We start from the raw sequence: 22,746 nt of genomic DNA on the forward strand, positions 1-22,746 counted from the left end.
TGACAAGATGAGCTTGAACATGTTATTTATATAGCACCCTTTAAAAACAGGCTAGAAAGTGCTGTACAAGGTAAAATAAATAAATAAATAAATACAGCGGATATAAAAAGTCGACACCACCCCTGTTCAATGCAGGTTTTTGTGATGTAAAATAATGAGACCAAGATAAATAATTTCAAAATGTTTTCCACCGTTAATGTGACCTATAACCTGTCCAAGTCAATTGAAAAACAAACTGAAATCTTTTAAGGGGAAAAATAAAAAACTTACAATAGCCTGATTGCATAAATATGCACACCCTTAAACTAATACTTTGTTGCAGCACCTTTAGCTTTTATTACTGCACTCAGTCTTTTTGGGAGTGTATCAGTGTGGCACATTTTAATGTAGCCATATTTGCCTGCTCTTCTTTATAAAATGCTCCAAATCTGTCGGACTGGAGGGGCATCTCCTGTGCACAGCCCTCTTCAAATCACCACACAGATGTTCGATCAGACTCAAGTCTGGACTCTGGCTGGGCCATTCCAAAACGTTAATCTTCTTCTGATGAAGCCATTCTTTTGTTGATTTGTACGTGGGCTTTGGATCACTGTCATGCTAAAAGATGAAGTTCCTCTTCATCTTCAGCTTTCTAGCAGAAGCCTGAAGGTTTTGTGGGAACACGTACTGGTATTTGGAACTGTTCATAATTTCCTCCACCTTGTCTAAGTCCCCAGTTCTACCTGAAGAAAAAGAGCCCCAGAGCATGATGCTGCCACCACCATGCTTCACTGTAGGTATGGTGTTCTTTTGGTGATGAGCAGTGTTGTGTTTGTGCCAAATATACCTTTTTGGAATTATGGCCATAAAATTCAACTTTGGTTTCATCTGACTATAACACATTTTCTCACATACGTTTTAGAGATTTAAAATGTGTTTTTAAAAAAAGTTTGCCAGGCTTGGGTACTTTTCTTCACAAGATAAGGCTTCATCTTGCTACCCTACCCCATAACCCAACATGTGAGATTGTTTGTCAAATGCACTACATCGCAAGTATTTGCTAGAAATTGTTGCATCTCTTTCAGTGTTGCTGTCCAGCCTCTTGACAGCCTCCTGACCAGTTTTCTTTTCATCTTTTCATCAGTTTTGGAGGGATGTCCAGTTCTTGGTAATCCACTGTTGTGAGAAGCTGCTGTCAGTGTGTTGGCTGACGCTGCAGTTATGATTTCAGTTTTGGCTCTAATTATTGCTTTATAATCTTATTTTTATAACTGGTCAAAATGGACCGTAACAACACAAAGGTCATAATTTCAACCAGAGCATTCATAATTTTGTAGAAAAACAAGTTTTTTGTATTATTTTGTTGAATTAGAGATTCCTGACAAAGTCAAAAAGCCTTGATGCAATATACAAATTCTATGTGGTTCGTTTATGCATTTAAAATGTAGTAATGTAATGAGTCGGTGCTGACCCTAACACAATAGAAAGGTTAAATGTGATTGGTTAATTCTGAACACAGTCACATCCCCAGTTATATCTCAGTTGATTATTTTTACTTCCCTTTCCTAAAAGATTTCAGTTTGTTTTCCAACTGAGCTGTAGAGGTTATAGGTTAAAAAGTTTTGAAATGGTTTATCTTGGTCTAATTTTTTTTACATCACAAAAACCTAGCATTTGAACGAGGGTGTGTAGACTTTTTATATCCACTGTACATGATTTCTGAAGTGTTGCAGAGGATACAGACAAATAAAAAACATACATAAAGACAGCTGCACAATTAATCACAGGCCAAAATATTTTGTCATTTTAAAAGTTTTGTTTGCAAGTCCAAAGGTTTCGCACCTCTAAATCTTTTGCGAATCAAAAAGTTTTGCTTGCAAGTTCAAGTGGTACTTACTTCCGGGTCATATGGTTTGCGAGTAGAAAAGTTTGTGTGTGTCAAAATCTTTTGTGAAACAAAAACTTTTGCTTGCAAGTTCAACTGAACATGATGGGTGCGATCTACATGAGCAGAAGGGATGGATTTCTATTGGTCGCTTGCTTCGGATTGACAGCCTGCCTGGTGCCTGGTCCTCCCATCGACATGAACATGGTGGGAATTGATGAGGGAACAAGGCGCCCTGGGACGGCTCCCCGCTGCTCCTCAGTGGGCACGCCGGACACAGAGCATGATTATGAGCTGGGGTTCTGACTGCCTGTGGCTGGAGACCCGGTGCAGCTTGGAGCTGATCCCCGGTGCGGCTAGGAGCCCCAGGGTGCCTTGTTCCCACAGTGGTTCCCACCATGTTCAAGTGGGCGGGAAGACCAGGCACTGGGCATACTGTCAATCCGAAGCAAGTTATCAATAGAAATCCCCCCCTTCTGTTCATGTAGATCCCACCCATCATGTTCAGTTGAACTTGCAAGCAAAAGTTTTTGCTTTGCAAAAGATTTTGACATGCAAAACTTTTCTACTGGCAAACCATTTTGACCCAGAGGTAAGTATCACTTGAACATGCAAGCAAAACTTTTTCATTCATTCATTATCTGAACTCGCCTTAACCTCACTAGGGTCATGGGGGTTGCTTGGAGCCTATCCCAGCTACTTACGGGCGAAGGCGGGGTACACCCTGGACATTTCACCAGTTCATTGCAGGGCTGACATATAGAGACAAACAATCACTCTCACATTCACACCTATGGGCAATTTAGATTAACCAGTTAACGTATCAGTGCATGTCTTTGGATGGTGGGAGGAAGCCGGAGTACCCGGAGAGAACCCACACAGACACGGGGAGAACATGCAAACTCCACACAGAAAGGTCCCACCCCCGTCGACTGGTGTTGGAATCGAACCCAAGACCTTCTCTTCTGTGGGCACGAGTGCTAACCCACTGCACCACCGTGTCACCCACAAAACTTTTTGATTTTGTAAAAAATGCAGGGGTGCAAAACCTCTGGACTGGCAAACAAAACTTTTAAAATGACAAAATATTTTGGCCTGCAAGCAGACGTTTCAGCAGAAGTTTCATCAATTTGAAATGAAAGAAAATGAGAACACAACTGATTTTAAGCTTAAAATTTGAAAACCTTCATTTTTGTTTTCAAATCTTGATTTTTTTTTTGTTTCAAAACTTTTTTTTTTTTTTTGTTGCTTTTTTTTCCCTTTGCTTGCATAATAAAGACACAAAATTATCTTCATAAGTGACAGTATTCCCAAAAGGTCAGAACAATAAAACAACTGCTATCTGATTTCCTCATATACTGCTAAATTAAGTCTTAGAAAGGAACACTAAAATCCTGTACCCCAATTAATCTTGACTAGTTTCATGTATGCTGGAGATACTGTCAGTTTCAGTACTGTGTTTCAGGAGGGAAAACCGTTTCATTCACTGAATCATTGTGCCAACAAAGCTGTTATGTAGGACTGGGAGGCATGATCCAATAATCACACATCTGACCTGTGAGAAGCAACACCATAGATACATCATCGCCTTAAAAATTGGACTTACAGTCAAAGGTCTACACTGTAAACCCTTTACATTAGTGATTTCCCCAAATGTCAGAGTGAGCATGATGCAGCTGCTCTCACTTATTTGTCAAAAGGCTAAAGGTTGAACACAGCCAGAAGACGGCTGGATGTGTTGTTTGGTACAAGGCGATTCATTGCAAAACACACTCATGTGGCCTTTCGACTGCACCTGCTCTGTTTTGGCAGGGATTCATTAAAGAACTTTTATCAGTGCCCACGCTGGCTTGCAGCATATTGGGTACTTGTGGACAGCGACATGTTCTTTTGACAGAGCAGTTGTCTTAAACTCTTTACAGGAAAATCCAGGTTACTTTGCATTCGATACATTAGGTTCACAACATGCCTTAAGTTATTCATAGTTCACCTACTATTTTGAACAAAGAGAATATTTCTTAAGTTCTGCATGGCAGTCAGTGTTGTGACATAAAACATTAATATTAAACAATTACAATTTATCCCACGGGTGGCTGTGGCTCAGGAGGTAGAGCAGGTTGTCCAATAACCAAAGGGTTGGCGTTTGGGCGGTTCAGATCCCACTTTATGACACTTGACCCTCCTTGCCTCCAGCGCTGCTACTTACACTGATGTAGGATGCATATAAATGTTTGGCAGTGGTCGAGGGGGTCCGTAGGCCATGCTTCCGTCAGCCTGCCCCAGTGCAGCTGTGACTACCATTATAGTTTACCACCACCAGTGTGAGTTAATGAATCCACTGTACCGCTTTGAGTATGCGTTCATAGAAAAGCACTGTAAATCCAATCCATATTATTATTACTGTTATTATTATTAATACAATAATAATTACAATTGTAATTGTTGTTTTTTGGTTGAATTTTTTTGGTTCAATGTAACAACGCGTATGGAAAGAAATTTGTTTCTTTATTCATCAATCAAAAAGAATGGATTTGCAATTAAAAAGAACAGATTTGCAACCAAAAAAGAGATTTGAGAGCAAAAGACAGTAAGTGGCAATCAAAAAAGAGATATTTGGCTTATAAATCAGTCCTCTTTGCTTTTGAGTTATAAACTTCAGCTTGAGACTTAGTAAGTTTTGCTTGAAAAATCACTCCTCTTTGTTTGCACTTCAAAAGTTTTGCTTGCGAATTTAACTGCACTTAATGGGCGGGGCCTACACTGATGGATGAGAGAGGAGTTTCAATTGGTGGCTCCAGCGTCGGCTCCAGCGTCGGCTCCAGCGTCGGCTCCAGCGTCGGCTCCAGGGTTGGCTCCAGCTTCCACGTTAAGCCCACTTCTCCATTGTGTTATGTTACCCGGGAGGTCAGTTGATAGTCTATTGCTCTTTGAAATTGCAATGTGTCCCATAAGTAATGAATGACACTAAATAGCAGTGGCTACAGCCTGTACATTTCTCAGCCTGAGCAGAGTACGGAATGAGTGAATGAGTTACAGGGAGGAGTTGAGAGACAGTGGGTGCATATTGAGGCACTGGCATTGCCTGTGGTTCACTTTTGGTGCCTGTGACTTACTTCCAGTGGCTGTGGTGCCACTGCCAGAGAGACAGCGGACGGTGCCGTGGCTTCCTGCAATGGGTGCCAGGTGCCATGGCGCAGTGGTACCACGGCCTGGTACCACAGCTCGGTGCCAGGTGCCATAGCGCAGAAAGAGAAAAATTAACAGAGTGACATAGGAGCCCATAGGATACCCACAAACACAACTGAGAGAGGCAATCAGGTTATCAATTCTTCTTAACGATTATCATTTTCCAGCACGACGTTTTCTGATTTTCCCTACGTTGCATCCCGACCGGATCCTAGCTCACCACAGACCGGGTCCCAGCTCACCACGGACCATGTCCGAGCTCACCTCTGGGCTCAGAGACAGCGCACAGGGCTGTGGCTTCATTCTATGGGTGCCAGGTGTCACAGTGCGGTGCCAAGGCGTGGACCTGAGTTTCAAGTCAAGTCCCAAGTCAAGACTGTTAAGTCTCAAGTCCTAAACTTTGAATTTCAAGTCCTTTGAGTCTTTTTAACAGTAATAACATATTACATTTAGAAGACAGTGGTGCGCTCGGACCCGGTCAGTGGTGAGCTGGGACCCGGTCCATAGCAAGCTCGGACCTGGTCTGTGGTGAGCACGGATCCGGTCGGGACACGACGTAGGGAAAACCAGAAAACGTCGTGCTAGAAAATGATAATCATTTGAAAGAACTGATAACCTGATTGCCTCTCTCAGTTGTGTTTGTGGGTATCCTATGGGCTCCTATGTCACTCTGTCATTATTTCTCTTTCTGCACCATGGCACCTGGCACCGAGCTGTGGTACCGGGCCATGGTACCGCTGCGCCATGGCACCTGGCACCAAGCCATGGTACCGTGCCGTGGCACTTGGCACCAGGCACCCATTGCACAAAGCCACGGTACCATCCTCTGTCTCTCTGGCAGCGGTGCCACAGCCACTGGAAGTAAGTCACAGGCACCGAAAGTGAACCACAGGCAATGCCAGTGCCTCAATATGCACCTGCTGTCTCTCTACTCCTCCCTGTAACTCACTCACTCATTCCGTACTCTGCTCAGGCTGTGAATGTACAGACTGTAGCCACGTACTGTCTTTTGCTCTCAAATCTCTTTTTTGGTTGCGAATTGATTCTTTTTAATTGCAAATCCATTCTTTTTGATTGATGAATAAAGAAACAAATTTCTCTCCATACATGTGCACTCATTCTAATCAGAGGAATCAATGGTACAACACTACCTGTGGAAATAGAAGGACTTCACATGAGCCCACAACCATTTTACTTATTGACATTTCAGGTGTTTTACTGTCATCTATGTATGGGACTGCATTTGGCAATCCCTATACCAAAAAGTTTACAACAGATTAAAAAAACAGTGACTCCAACTGAATAAGGGCCTTTCACCCTCCCATACAGCCACTGTAGAGGAGGGTGAGGAGTGAAGTACTCAGCTGGCTGTTGGTCAACTTTATGACTTGTTGCAACTAGACCTGTTAAAAAACCCCGGAGCTTTTTAGGCCCGAGCCGAGTAAAGCCGGCGCAGGGCCTATTGAGTCTGCAGTGGGCGCATGGGGACGAAATCGCCAGTGACGCGGTCGCCTTTCGCCACTGTCGCCACTCTCACACATATTCACATTCACGGCACTGAGACCTTTCCGACGATGTACATGACGTGCACAAATCGCATATTTACACCTGCTCAGAATGAATGGGAGTCAATCGGACACGCCCACTTGGGGTCAGTCATGTGGGTGTAAGTGCACGACAGGTGACATCTGACCCCACAGACATGTGGGGGAGCTCGAGAGCTTTCAAATAAGGCCAAATATGTGGTTGCCATAGAAACGGCTATATTGTTCTTGCTCAGATTATTATTATTATTATTTTTTAAATTATTTTTCTTTCTCTCTGCGCTTTGAGCTCAATTTTGACCCCCTGAACATTTACGAAAACTCACCAAATTTTGCACAAAATTCAGAAATGTGCAAAATTTAATTTACATATAGGTTTCGTAGATGTCGGTAAAGAAATGTTGCGGCAGCGCCCCCTTGAAAAGTGGAAATGCATTGCGCCAGTGGGAGCACGTCCAACATAAAGTTTGTCGTAGAGCCACGAAAATCGGTAGACAGATTCACCATGAGGAGACAAACAAAAAATATAATTATGGCCACGCCCCAAAACCAACCCTTAGTCGGCCATATTGGATTGAAATTTCCAAAATGCTGAGTCAAGCGTTTTCGCTGACGTCGTATTTAACTATCTTCTCCTTGGCTGTTTGGCCAAATGAGCTCAAAATCGGAGTACAGTATCTAGAGAAGTGGGGCATCAAAAGTTAGCCGAGTTTTTTGATCGGTGTCACCGTTTTTGTGCGTGAGGTTGCAACTTTGCGAAGTTTTTTCGAAAATTTACCATCACAAAAATTGCTTCAGCTCAGACATACAAACACCGATTTGGCCGAAATTTGACTCAGACGTCCATCTCCCAGGCCTACACCCATTTATTAAAAGAATTGAAATTTCGCACTATAGCGCCCCTACAAATGTACATTTACAAAAATGACATCAGTTCGGACCTATGAACACCGATTTGGCTCAAATTTGACTCAGACATCTGTTTCCCAGGCCTACACCTATTTGTCAAAAGAACTGAAATTTTGCACCACAGCGCCCCCTACAAAAATTTTTAATATATATATATATTTTTTTTTTCATTAAAATTGCTTCAGTTCGGACATACGAAACACCGATTTGGCTCAAATTGACTCAGACGTCTATCTCTCAGGCCTACACCCATTAATCAGAAAAAATTGAAATTCGGTGCCATAGCGCCCCCTACAATTTTCCCTTACGAAAATTACTTCACGTTAGACATGCGAACACCAATTTGGCTCAAATTTGAATCAGTTGTCAATCTCCCAGGCCTACACCCATTTATCAAAAGAAATTGCCACTTCACTCAATAGCGCCCCCTACAAATTTACCTTCACGAAAATTGCATTAATTCGGACATACGAACACCGATTTGGCTCAAATTTGACTCAGTGGTACATCTCGCAGGCCTACACCCATTCAGTGGAAGAAATTTAATGTTAGCTTCATAGCGCCCCCTACAGATTTACTTATACAAAAATTTCTTTAGTTTGGACATACGAACAAAGATGTGCCTCAAATTTGAATCAGTTGTCAATCTCCCAGGCCTACACCCATTCATCAGAAGACATTGAAATTTGGTGCTAGAGCGCCACCTGCTGAACGATGGGCATACTTCTACTGGACGTGCCCGTGGCGAGGGCCTTTAGATGCCGCTTGCGGCTTTAATTTTTTTTCTTTTTACAGTTTCCTTCATATGCATCTTCTCATCATGGCGGTATAAACCCACTGTCAAACAAATATGCCGCTATATAGCTCCACAAGCTGCTCTAGTCATTGTGTTTTCATATAGCACTGCATTTTGTAAGAAAGCAAACAGTTACAAAATTATGGGTACAAAGCTGCCACCTTCCTCTGAAATCTCTGAGGGAGACAAACTTACCCATGAAGTAGAAGTACTTTCTTAATTAGCTGAATGTGTCACCCTATTACAGGTTGACTCTCTATGTGCGAATATAGCAGGGATTTGGCTGGCTGACCTTTATAGTGCACCTTCCGGTAATTGAGCACTCATTAAGAGCCTCATTAAAACTGGAGAACCTGGCAATTAATATAGCAGGTACTTCAGTAGTAAAATTTGGGTGTGAATATCTGAGACACTCTGCTGTCGTCATTGGGAGACCTGTTAGCACTTACTACACTAGAAGGGCACTTAGTAGTGCCCATAAACCCTGAGGCCAAGCAGGGCTACAATTCAACCAAACACACTCTTGCTCAGTGTTAGAAATGTTTTTTTTTTTTTTTTTTTTAATTTCAGGTTCCACCCATTTTTCTGAACCTGCTCCAAAATATGTCTTAGCTCATGTTCTCCCCTTCCACCAAGTTTAATGAGTAATGGTGGAAGTAGCGGTCACAGTGGTCTTTCTTTATAAGTTTAATGTTGACTTGGCCAAGAGACATTATGTACCACATATTGATACCCGACGAATTACAACTTGTGGTCTAAACTAATCTGTTTGATGATACTGGCTGAACAACAGAAGACTGAAAAGTGTGACATTGAGCCCATTTACATGCATACAATTACTCTGATCATTAACCGATTTTTACGGTTATATTATTCAAGTGATTATGTAAACAGTATAATCTGATATGCTTTATCAGATAACAGCAGTAACTTGATTGTGAGAAATCGGATTAACACACCTGGATTTCTCTTCAATACTCCGATGCCTTCATGAATGTATACCCGATTACCCAATTTATTTCATTGTAAAACTTATGTTTGGGGGGGGGGGGGGGGTATGCCTCCATTACACGATGAACCTCAATCTGTAAGCCGGGGGGTAGTATGTGCCTCTGTTATATTTCGGTGCTTACATAGGGTCTTTATGCGGTCACAATAGTCTGACCGCTTGCATTTCGACATGGGGGGAATCTACCCCCCCCCCCCCCCCCCCCCCCCCCCGAGAACCACTGGCCTTGTGTAATGATGAGTATCAGTCATTTTCAGACGATGGCGGAGCTCTATGGTAGTGATATAACGTCCGAAGGGGGACATTAACAAGCCAGAGTAAGAACCAGACCGACCTTGCTCGTGGGTGATCACAGGCGGACCCGGTTCTCCTGTCTGTCCAGATAGTTTCGTTGATCCAAATGCAGCCACACACACACACCCACACACACACCGTTTGCAGGTGTGAGTGGACTGGTCTGCTGGCTGCTTGTAAACCCATTGTAGTTTAAAAACTAATAACTCCACAAGTAGTGGTTGAATCAATATGCAGTTTTCGCCTGTCCCAGACCGACGTTACTAGTGTGTGATCACAGCCGGACCCGGTTCTCCTGTCATGTTCTTGTGTTTTCATTGGTTCATAACTCCAAAAGTACTGGTTGTATCAATAAGCTGTTTTTGCCTGTCTGATCCTTGACCCAAAATACATAAGTACATTAAACAATTTGTTTAATAAGTACAATACATAAAGGCACAGGCTAGCTCTGTCCAGTTTTTCTGTTGTAAAGCTGATACACATACACGCACGCACACATGCACGCACACACACACACACAGAAGTCACTTGGTTTTTATAATATAGATGAGCATCTCTACTTTGTGGTATGAATTCATTGTACTTCATTATCAAAGCACTGATCACAAATAGGGATGCACCAATACCACTTTTTTCCAGACCGAGTACGAGTACTTACATTTGAATACTTGCTGATGCCGAGTACTGATATGAGTACTTAATAATCTCATTCCAGTTCTTAGTTCCTTTTGTAAATGTGCTTTATTGTCATTGTTATTAGTCTGACTGTAACAAGGTGCTGCTACTGACATTTAATGTGTTGGAATGAGCATTTCTCAATTAATCCACCAGGGGGCGTCGCTCTTAATTAACCATATTGGACAAATACCACGAAGAAGAGTAAAGTTTTTTGAGAAGAAGACGGTCAGTAATAACAATCATGGAGACGACAGAGGTAACGCTAATGTGATACTAATATTGCAGCATTATCGCTAGTAAGGTTTAAAAGCAAAGCTTCAGCAGGCAGGGAAAAGATAAATGAGCGATAAGTTTCGTTTATACTTCCGCTGGCAGCGGTCTGCACTGCTCTGTACCCCCGGCCCAGCCCTGGGTAGTTGTCATAAATATGTCAGTAGTTTTTCACTAACTCACACAGTTGCTCTTTGAACAGATCCTCTACCTCCATGGTTCCTGCTGGTATTCTCGGTCTGGGTACGCATCCACGAGCACCAGGAAAACAGATGGAATGTACGTAGAGGACAGACAGAACGTTCCGTCCGTATCTGTTTGTGTCTTTAACGTTACTTGCATTCAACTTTACTTTTATCACCGTCAATTATTTTGAAAAATCTCCATACGCTTCACACTCCCCACAAATTAATCCACTGCCGCGTACCTGCTGCACTTAACTGTGAATGTCACACGGCCGTAAGTGGTATCGGTGCCTTCGTATCAAATTACTTTTACGAGTACGAATACGAGTCCACACACTGAGTATCGGAGCCGATGCCCAATACTGGTATTGGATCGGTGCATCCCTAATCATAAATGAATTATGATGGAAAAAAAATGAACGTGTTGAGTAGCATACTGACTGAAGTTAAGCCAGACAAGAAAAGTTTTGACTAATTATGTATCAACTAATCATTACTTTTCTTTAGATTACATTAACCCTTAGGGGTCTGAGCCTATTTTGGCCGTTTTTGAATACTTTTGATTTTGCCTTTATATACTATATAAAGCAGGGGTCTCAAACATGCGGCCCGGGGGCCAAATGCGGCCCACCAAAGGTCCCAATCTGGCCCGTGGGATGAATTTGCAAAGTGCAAAAATTACACAGTCAAGGCTCTCAAACTCATTTTCGTACAGGTTCCACATACAGATCAATATGATCTACAGTAAAATAAGAACATAATAACCTACAAGAAATAATGACTCCATATTTTCTTCTCGGTTTGATGTGAAAAAAATATTACATTATGTCTATAAATAATGACAACTTCACATTTCTGTGTTCGTTTTAGTGCAAAAAAATAACATTAAATTATGAAAATATTTACATTTACAAACTATCCTGTAACAATAAAATGTGAATAACCTGAACAAATATGAACAACCTGAAATGTCAAAAGAAAGTTAAGCACAATTTTAACAATTTTCTGCCTGTTACTAAGTATTTAGTGTCTTTGTAGTTCAGTTCCATAATGCACATGTATAAATGGTAAGTTGAGGAATAATATTGTTAAAATTGCACTTATTTTCCTTAATAAATTTCAGTTTTTTCAGGTTATTCACATCTTTTTTGTTTGAATAGTTTATAAAAGTAAGTATTTTCATAATTTAAAAGGGGTTTTTTGGCCCTAAAACAAAGACAAAAATTTGGAGCTGTCATTATTAATAGGTTATTATGCTATTATTTTACTGGTCCGGCCCACTTTAGATCAAATCAGGCTGAATGTGGCACCTGAAAGAAAATGAGTTTGAGACCCCTGATATAAATAAATGTTTACTATACACATGTTTGGTATCTGTTTTTTTCAGCACAACTTCATCTATCTCATCTGCCTATTGTTTTTTCACTTTAACCTACTATTTCAACACAAAAGGCCAAAAAACACAAAAAATATAAAATCCAATTTCAAAATTTTATATCATGTATTATGAAGGGCCGTATGGGACATTATTCAGAATTACCATTCACACACATATATGAAATGCATTCACACACATGTGAAAATGTACACACACACATATGAAAACGTAAACATACACATATGAAATGCATTCACACATACATGTGAAAATGCACACACACATATGAAAACGCACACATACACATATGAAATGCATTCACACACACATCTGAAAACGCACACATACACATGAAATGCTGCTTTCCTCTGACGAAAAGAGGAGTAGATGACTGAAGTTGATACAGTAAGTTGAATCTCAAACAATGAACATTACAGCTTAGTGTAGGCTAGCGTCAGTAGCTAACGTTAGCTACTAGTACTAGTGCTAAACGTTAGCTTATATAACGTTACCTGTCTATATGTAACTTTAAAGCAAAATTGTGTGTCCGTCTGTGTGTTGTCGGTTATGTTGTCAACTAACCATATGGTACTTATTCTAATATAGCTAATTAAATGCTGATATAGCTTTATTGCTAACACCCTTAAGTTCGCTAACTACTCGATCTTACTAATGCTTATCACTTAAACTAGCTCTTATAACTAACTCAATTATAAAAGTTAGTTTAATGTCAGGTGGAAGTCTGACAGGGAAAGTTCAGGGGTCAATGAAAAAGAGGAGCTACAAGGTTGATGTGAGAGCAAGTAGCTAGTGGACTTAAGGGTGTTGGCATTGGCAATAAAGCTAACATTACTGTACCCAGGTAACATGGGCGTTTAATTAGCTATATTAGAATATGTACCCTGTGGTTAGTTGACAACATAAGCGACACACACATAATTTTGCTTTAAAGTTACATATAGACAGGTGATGTTATGTAAGTTAACGATTAGTGCTAATACTAATAGCTAACGTTAGCTACTGATGCTAGTCTACACTAAGCTGTATTCATCATTTGAGATCCAACTTCAGCCATCTTCTCTTCTTTTTGTCAGAGGAAAGCGGAAATTAGAGTGTTTTATGTACATCATTTCTGTCAACATGGGACACAGCACTCCACCATTTTACACCGTTTTGAATATTACGCCACTGGACACGAAAGTCCAGCAACCGACTTCTACAACACAGTCTGACAGACCTGAAGACGACTGCCTTGCAACATCCAGGCATATCTGCAGATTAAGGTAGAAGGAGATCCCCGGGCAGGTCCGGAGCCATTGCCAGCTTGGCAAGAGGGAAAAAGCCTTGTTAGGTGGTTGTCTACGGGTCTGACTGACTGTGTCGAAGTAGTCGGTTGCTGGCCATCTTGTAGACCTATTTGCCAGAGCTCTCAATGTCTGTGCAGAAGCTAACAAATTATGGAGCAATGTCGCTGCTTCAAATAAATTGTTTGCTGACATCAATACGAGCTGGGCCTGCAACTGTTTAATCTTCTGATAGCTGAATAAAACAGGAAATACACAAGTAAACAATAAAAATTCAGCTGAGATGCCTTCCTGTTCAACTGAGATGACTTCCTGTTCAAGTGAAAAATATATGTTTGAGAGAGTATTTCACGTGTGTGAATGCATTTCATATGTGTATGTTTTCACATGAGTGTGAATGCATTTCATATGTGTTTGTGTGTGTTTTCACGTGTGTGAATGCATTTCATATGTGTATGTGTGCATTTTCACGTGTGAATGCATTTCATGTGTGTGTGTGCATTTTCACATGTATGTGTGAATGGATTTATATGTGTGTGTGTGCGTTTTCACATGTATGTGTGAATGCATTTCATATGTGTGTGTGCGTTTTCACATGTATGTGTGAATGCATTTCATATGCATGTGTGTGCATTTGCATTGTCATGTGTGCGTGAATGCATTTCATATGTGTGTGAATGGTAATTCTGAATAATGTCCCATATGCCCCCTCATAATTCATCGCATAAATAACACAAAGATGCTTCGTGAACCTTTTCAAAGACTGTAAAAGTGAATATTGGTTCCAAACATTAGGTATATAAAATCAAAATTGTACTTAAATAAAACTATACTCAAATATTTGACATAAAAGCATATATCTTTGCATAGTTGTTTTCTCACTCCCCTGGTCCTCCTGGTTTGTGCGTCTGGGGTACGTTTCTGGGTTAAATAGTGAACGCAGCCGTTTGTGCGCCCTTCAGTGCAAAATAGAGAGCGAACAATGGGTCGCTGAACACAGAGGCTTAACAAACCTAAAATCTGTTTCTGCGCTCGCTGCATTCGCTAAGCCATCGTTCACTCACTACTTGCATTGAAGGTGCGCTAAACAGGTGCGTTCACTATTTAACCCAGAATGAACACCTCTGCTCCCGCTGTTTCCAGTCATCTGACAGCATTATGGGTTAGAATGAAGAAGTATTAGAGGATATCTGTGTGCCCAGATCTGTGACCTCCTCCCTGACCCTCACCTGTCTGGATGGACCTCCTCACCCTCATCTGACTACAGATGGACCCCCTCAGCTGTCTGCCCCCCCCCCCCACACACACACACATATATATCGTGTGTCTAAGGATGACCCCAGTTATTCTGCAGTGGTGAGTTTATAATCAGAAGTCACTGTTGGTTGTCACCATGCTGAACAACAGGACAAACAGATTGTATAGAAAAACTGAACGCTGTTCCGTTCCTCTCATCCACGTGGTCATATGTCATTAGGCGCGCGCACAGACCCCCCCCCCCCGGTGTGTGTGTCACCACTTCACTGGCTCTGGTCCCATATGGTTCTCATTCATTCATTCATTCATGCATCTCTCAAAGCCACACACACTTTGTCCTGAGCTAATCTATATTTACCTCCGCCAAGGAGGTTATGTTTTTGCTGGTGTTTGTTTGTCTGTCTGTGTGCAAGACTCAAAAAGTTATGGACGGATTTGGATAAAAATCTCAGGAAATGTTGATACTGGCACAAGGAAGAAATGATAAAATTTTGGTGGTGATGGGGGGGGCACTGATCTGCCTTGGCAGAGGTCTGCGCTCACTGAGTGCTCTTCTAGTTATCCATAAATCCATAGAAAATAAAATTCAGTGAGCAGATCAGTCCTCACTCGGTAAATTCGTTTTTATCAGTGAAAAATGTCCATGGGAAAAATATGATATTAAAGATATTGTCAAACTTATGTTAAAAATCTTCTTCTACAAATGTAAATAATATTTCGAAGGAAATACATGACAGAAACGAAGTGAAATGAAGCTACAAGAATACATCCTCCTTCTAACGCGGACCTCCGAGGTCCACATTTAAATCAGCTCTTTAACAAGGAACTGGGTGAGCGCTCACTTTTAACCAACTAGCCCAGACACAGGATAGTGCATTTTGTGTTGCGTTGGGGTTAACGAACTAACGCACGAAAGCATTTTGCGTTGCGCTAGTTGTTAATGAACTAAGAGCAAGCCCAGAAACGGGATAGTGCAAAATGTGTTAAATAGACGCATTTTGCGTTGCACTAGGCTTAACAATTTAACGAACTAGTGCAGAAACGAGCCCCTGGCTCAGGTGGGGTCATTCTTACCCTTACCTGTAATGCTAAGGCAGTTTGTGGATTAGAATCTGCAGATTTGGCCAATTTTTTTCCATTTTGAAAAAGGACAAAAAATGATGAAGATATGGTTAGAAATCTAACGCCCGTCCACCTCATTGTCATACTTTTATTCACGTTTGTTTGCTCTGAGTTCAAACCTTCATATCTCTGGTTGTATTTGCTCTATCAACATAAAATAAAAGTGGGAGAGTGTTTCAAGTCTGCACTTTTGAATGCAATTGTTTCCAGTGGTCTACATGGCCAACTTCTGATACTATGAAGTGTTGAAAATGTCATGTGATTGAGTCATGGGACCGTGACCATGGACCCCTAAGGGTTAACAGTGGCCTATGCTGCTCTTTGCTTTATAGAACATGTACTGTCTTTCCACCTTCTGTGTGAAATGGTATGTGATCAGCCATGTGTATGGACAGCCCCATGCCTCCAGCTATAGATACAAAAGATATCAACTCCCTGTGGATGCATCTGTTTCGAAAACTGAACACTCATGTTAATGTGCAACATCAATACTGTGAAAGGAAACTCTCCCTGCTACACAAACACGTATGTAAACACTTATGTGCATAACCATGATGTGCTTACATACACAGATGGAGCATGGAGTTTTAGAAATCCAGTTCAACTTAAGGGCGCCTTTAATGAATGACGGTGTGCAGGCTAATAGCTGTAAAGTGGGTTAGTGTTGGCGTGTCAGCAGGGGTTTTGTTTGTGTATTGAGCAGCATGTTAAAGAGGTGCTGGGTTCAAGTAAATCCACCCGCACCCAGCAGGAGTCTAAGAACTGCGACGATCCATGTTGTTAAGACATTTTATGAGAGTGTGTGTGTGTGTGTGTGTGTGTGTGTGTGCATGTGCATGCATAGTTTATGCTTAAAGACAATCCTTCAACTGCTCTGCTGTACTTACATGCACATATATATTCTTGAAAGAAAAGCATGACTTCAACATCAATCACCTTTATAGAAAATATAAGAATAAGCACATACAATAGGTAATAAGCTGCATTTTACCTACAGGTTTAGGGTCAAGACTGAATTTTACAGACAGGCTAATTTATGTAAGCAGGCAGACAGGCAAGCGGACTGCAATAAAAGAGGAAGATTAAAAAAAACAAAGGAGAACAACAAATAACAGAAGATGAACAGCTCCAGGTAGCAGGGGTTGCACTTAATAAAACAGGTGTGCAACTGCGATCAAGGGATGGAGACTTTAAATGCAGTAAACATATTTTCAGTAGCGGAGACACAAGATATTATTCCTCCCACAGAAATAAAATATGGCTACATTCAGACAGCAGGCCTTAATGCACAATTCAGATTTTTTGGTGAAATCTGATTTTTTTGTGTGCTCATTCACATTACATTAAATGCGACTTGTATCAGTTTTGAGTATAAACTGAATGAGACCCTGAAGTGACCTGCATGCGCAAAAGAGGTCCTGATGTAATACTTGACCATGCAGGCATGCACTGTGTTGATGGAAGTAGGTATGTTTTTCTCACCACTCCTCCTCCTGGAACGCAGAATTGGGACATTTGTCACATTTTGCTGACATAAAGGTCGGATAAATACAACCTGGCCGTTCAGACTGAAGTCGCATTGGACAATATCAGATATGAATCGGACTTAAGACCACATATGAAAGTGGCCTGGGTCAGATTTGAAAAAAATCAGATTTGTGCTGTTCAAACTGTCTTTAACAGATTGGATACAGGTCACATACGGGCAAAAAAAAAATCGAATTTGGGCCACATTTGCTTGCAGTCTGAACATAGCCTATGTGACAGTATGAAAAGACGTTTCAAAGCTAGACTTGACCTTTCCTACCCTAGCCTAACGCTATTGTTTAAGTATGTGTGTGTAAGTATGTGTTGATTGTATGACTGACAGACAGTATTGTAACTTTTACATTTTTTAAATTACAATTCAATTGAATTTAATTAAATCCTGAACTGAATGACTTCTGGATTTTCTCTAAAACTGTACCAGAGTTACAGGACTTGCTCTCACTGTCTCAAGTACTCCAGGTTACTGTGCAGCACCTTTTTGTCTGAATAACTAACTAAATCAGTATATCCCACATCATTACCTCCACCAAGGAGGGAAAAGGTAATGTGAGCATTTGTGTTTATCTGTCAGCCAGTTAGCAGGATTACAACCAAACTACAATGCTTGTTATTATCCATGTGGTGCAGGGGTAGTGCATCTGTCGAGGAGGAACCCATTAAACTTTACTACAAATCAATAAAAAAGCTGAAACTCAATTTTTTATTTGAACTTGTGAACTTAGCGGAGATGTGTACTGTGTTTACATAGCAGCACTTCAACATGTTACTGCTACATAAATACTGCGGCAGTAGCAAATGAGGTCATTTTCTTTGGCAAGTCACTTGCAGTGAAGCACTTCCATGACATCCACCATATGTGTGTGTGTGTGTATGTGTGTGTGTGTGTGTGTGTGTGTGTGTGTGTGTGTGTGAGATGTCACTGTCTGTGACTGTATGTATGATGTGAACTGTCATGGGGCTGACCGGTATAAATGTAACCTTCTTAAAATTGGATCTATTAGCTGGTCATCAGTCATCATCGAGATTAGAGCTGGTTGATCCCAGTCACAAGCTGAATGAAGAGTCTTAAAAGTCTAGTGTTAAAAAAAAGTCTAGTGTGTAAAAAAAAAAAAAAAAGATTGTGAGATTGATGCCTCAGTCACAAATGTCGTTACGAACAGGTACGAACACAGTGCGAATGATTTGTGGATGGATGCTTAGTTCAACACCTGTCTGATGCTGTCATTCAGCTCTGATCTGTCTCTGTCACTCACGGACAGTGAGCAAAAAAAAAAAACAAAAACCTGACCCACGCATCACTCAAAGAAATCCCATACAGGACTCTGCTGCTTTGTCCCGGCTTTAGTCTGCATGTTCCAGGTAGAGTGGGGACTAGAAGACAACTGTAAACCACAAGTGACCAGACATGACGGACTGTGAAGTGCCGTATGATGCCGCCAGCTAAAATTGCTGGAGCGAAATAAATCAATTTGATATCAATCCGACGTTGACAAAGACGAAAACGAAGGGAATTTTATCCATAATTTTTATACGTTTTAGTTAGTTTTGCAAGCACACAATACAGTTTCAGTTAGTTATCATTTTTTTCTTTTAATTAGAGTTTTTATTTATTTCAGTTAACGAAAATGTTTTTTCAATTTTAGTTTTCATCATTTCGTTCGTTTTCGTTAACGATTATAACCTTGACTCAAATACACAGTGCTGAAGTGAAAGTGTTGTATTAACAAAAAATAAGCTTGAAACAACACCAAATCTGTAGAGATAATGTACAGTCCAGAGTCCACGAGGATGAGGATCAGGGCGATGGATGATCTTGTTGGACAGTTAGTGTTTTTAACATTAATTTCCCTCTTTTATTCCTGTGTATCTTTGTTTTATTGTTATACCTTCTACTTCAAATGTCTTCATCCAATGTCTTATATTATGACTCCTAATTTCTAACAGTACAGTTCAGTTTCCCTGCATATTTCACAGTAATGTGTATTTCAGCACCACAGACAGCTCACGATCCCAAACACATCAAGCGCGCATCATTCTAAAACATTTAATGAAAAAAAGCTTAACGCAGTTTAATGTTTGAAAAGAGCATCAATAATCGCAAAATTATGCATGGACATCTCTAGTGCTGAGATAGGCTCCAGTGCCTCCACGACCTGGACTGAGTAGTTCAGAAAATGAATGAATGAATGAATGAAATAATGAGTTAACAGTACTCTAAGATTAAACTATGTTAAGTTTTTTTGCAGGGGTGAAAGTGGACATGACTACAGATGTCCACATGAACTTTGGTGATGACTGATCACTGATCTGGGGCATTAAACTATGTTGAGCATTTTTTTTTTATGTTAAGCGCTTTAGAATGTCCTTCCTCTTCCACTGGTGTTGGACTGAAACAGTGGCCACAACAGCTTGATTTTCCTCTTCTTCATCTTGTAGGTGTAGAAGTTTCAGTCTTGTGGGCATTATTACCATCTTGAATGTGATGATCACAACATGAGACTTTTAGTACACAGCCACTGTTTATATACCAATCTAAATATTCTGAAACAGCGTAAGACCTTCCTACCTTCGACTTGAGAAACGCAGGGAGTTTCACATAGGGCTGATGTACATTCACTTTACGACAAAATAATTGGTGAAGTGACCTTAGGTCTGATGTAGGAAGGCCCAAAGGCACCCTTATGAAGATTGTGACAACTGTACGGTGTTCGTACAACACACAGTCACGTCATTTTCTCACAGCAGCCTCAAGTTGCTCTTTTCTTTTGAATGGCAGCTGTACTGACTTCATAAGATGGCTGTAAGAAACTACTGCTCCCTCCACGGATGTTTATGAACTCCAGAAATTGTATGAATCTCCCAGTTTGTATGAACCCATCATTCGTAAGAAGCTTTGTGACTGAGGCTTGAGGCCGAAGAAGGTGGGCAGAGCTACATGTTAGATGTGGCAGTGTACCGTGTTACTTCTCAGTTCTGTGTCAGTTCAGTGTATTGAGTGCTGTGCTCTGAATTTTGCACTCTGAACGTTGTCCAAATGGCTGATTTACATCAATGTCGGATTTACCTACCAGTGTCATGCACTCCCATTTGAAAATCTGCAAAAAATAACACTGCTTTGACTTGGAATCGAACACAAGCCTTCTGCATTGCAGTCTGAAGTGTTCCCTATTGAGCTAAACTTCCACTGTCTTTAGGTCTGATCTATTTGCTATCTGATTGCCTTGATACTTGTCGGGATGCGACAAGTTACCAGTCTACACATAATATAATTTTGTTTTCTTTTTCTTTTCCTAAACCTGCCACCACTCCCCCTCTTTGGAGGACAACATTGTTTTTAATTACAGCTCCTATTTGAGTAACAATCTCCAACTTCATATTCACATGCTCATCCATTCCTTGCTTGTATATGTCAGGGTAGAGACTGCGATGTGGTAGGATCGGCGATTCTACCAGTAGAGACTCCGATCGTAGTCTCTACCAGTAGAAACTCCGATCAGAGTCTCTACTGGTAGAAACTCCAATCCGAACCCTAACCCTAACCCTAACCCCTAACCCTAACCCTTCTACTGGCAGGATCGGAGTTTCTACCGGTAGAGACTCTGATCGGAGTTTCTACTGGTAAAGACTACGATCGAAGTCTCTACTGGTAGAATCGCCGATCCTACCAGATCGCAGTCTCTACCCTTACATATATATAAACATAGAGGGAGGGCTCATATAAGTGTACAGAGACAGGATGAGACAAGACAGTGGGACAAAACAGACATAAGACAGGACAGAGGGACAAGCCAAACAGGGCAAAAGCAGATACTGATGACATATTCATCATTATACATTGGTGTGTGTGTGTGTGTGTGTGTGTGTGTGTGTGTGTGTGTGTGTGTGTGTGTGTGTGTGTGAGAGAGAGAGACAGGAGAGGGGACAAAACACAGAGGGGTTCTACTGCTGGGTGTTGCATGGAGGTGGTTTGGTTTGGGTTCTCCAGTGAAATGTGTCCTAAAAGGGGGAGGAGAGAAGGAGAGAGCGGAGGGGGGAAGAAAAGGGGAGAAGAATGTGGTGAAGACCCCCACAGAAGAACACCAACAGCACCACTAACAGCAACCATGGTGATAACCACAATGGCAAGAATGACCAAAACAAGAACTGAGCAAACTGGGCAGAGGGAGAAGAAGAAGAAAAAGAAAAAAGAAGAAGAAGAAGAAGAAGAAGAAAAACAAGGAAATTTAAATAAAAGATAAATAAGACCCACCAAACGAGAAATACAGGAGAAGAAAACATGAACTGAATACCACAAATGAGAGCACAAAAACAGCACCACCAACAGATCCACACCACATCAGCTGTCCTCACCTACCCACCATGACAGAGTGACTGCACCAGTGCAAGGAGAACAAGACAGACTGACAGAGGTGCACCCAGTGATGAACACATCAATGTAACCGCATCCCCTCCAAACACCAGGGGCCAACAAAGAGGATCCCAAGGCACGGCTAATCAGCAGACAACTCAGAGAAGGGGATACAGCCCACACCCCCGGGAGGCAACGGTAGATGGCCTCCCTCGGCCCGAAGATGGCCGAGGGAGGCCCCCCGCCGGAGGCCCCACAGCAGCTGAGCACAGGCCCCAGGGGGCCAGGGATGTCAGCCGTCGAACCCCCACTGGGCGCCAGCCACCCAGGGGCAAGCAAGGCGCAGGCCCTCGAGCCCCATGAGCCCGGAGCCACCCCCACAAGGCAGAGGCCCCAACCAAGACACCAGGAAACCATGCTGCCCCATACAGCCACCCACCATGGGCCAGTATGCACCCCGAAGCCCGGCCAATTGCCCCGGGGACCTGGAGGCCCACCCTCCCATCCCTTCCAGCTCCCACCCTCAAGCCCCACACCCCCTCCAGTCCCCCACACACATAAATAAACCTCTGTAAGCACATGTATACACACTTACAGTCACCCAGACACACACACCACCCACACCCTCACATGCATGCTTACATGCACACACCTACATGCATAAACACACCCTCACATGCGCACACACCCACATATAGCCAGTCACATCCATCCAGAACCCACTCCCCCCCCCCCCAACAGGATAAGAAAAAAGCCCCTGGGACACCATCTACGCAGGCGCCCCCCGCCACCCCCCCAGTTGCCAAACACTGCAAGCCGAACACACACACCCGGAGCACTGCCAGGCCCCCCAAGGAACCGGACAACACCACCACGGGCCCCCCCCAAAGCACAGCAGCCGAACCCAGCCCCAGCACCAACCAGAACCCAAAACGGCAACACCACCACAGCCTGCCACCCCACCAGCAACTGCCACACCCCCACATGCACACCATTCCTGGCCACACCGCGTCCTGCATTGGCAAGGGGACAGCCAGCCCAGGCCCCCACCCCC

At 42.1% G+C, this 22,746-nt stretch overlaps 1 protein-coding gene across 1 annotated transcript in view; it reads right to left on the reverse strand.

Moving 5' to 3' along the window:
• Positions 1 to 22,746, reverse strand: part of jade2 (jade family PHD finger 2) — a 458,373-nt gene that overhangs the window by 119,181 nt on the left and 316,446 nt on the right.

Source organism: Sphaeramia orbicularis, chromosome 14, assembly GCF_902148855.1.
Source record: "Sphaeramia orbicularis chromosome 14, fSphaOr1.1, whole genome shotgun sequence".
NCBI classification, from domain to species: domain Eukaryota; kingdom Metazoa; phylum Chordata; class Actinopteri; order Kurtiformes; family Apogonidae; genus Sphaeramia; species Sphaeramia orbicularis.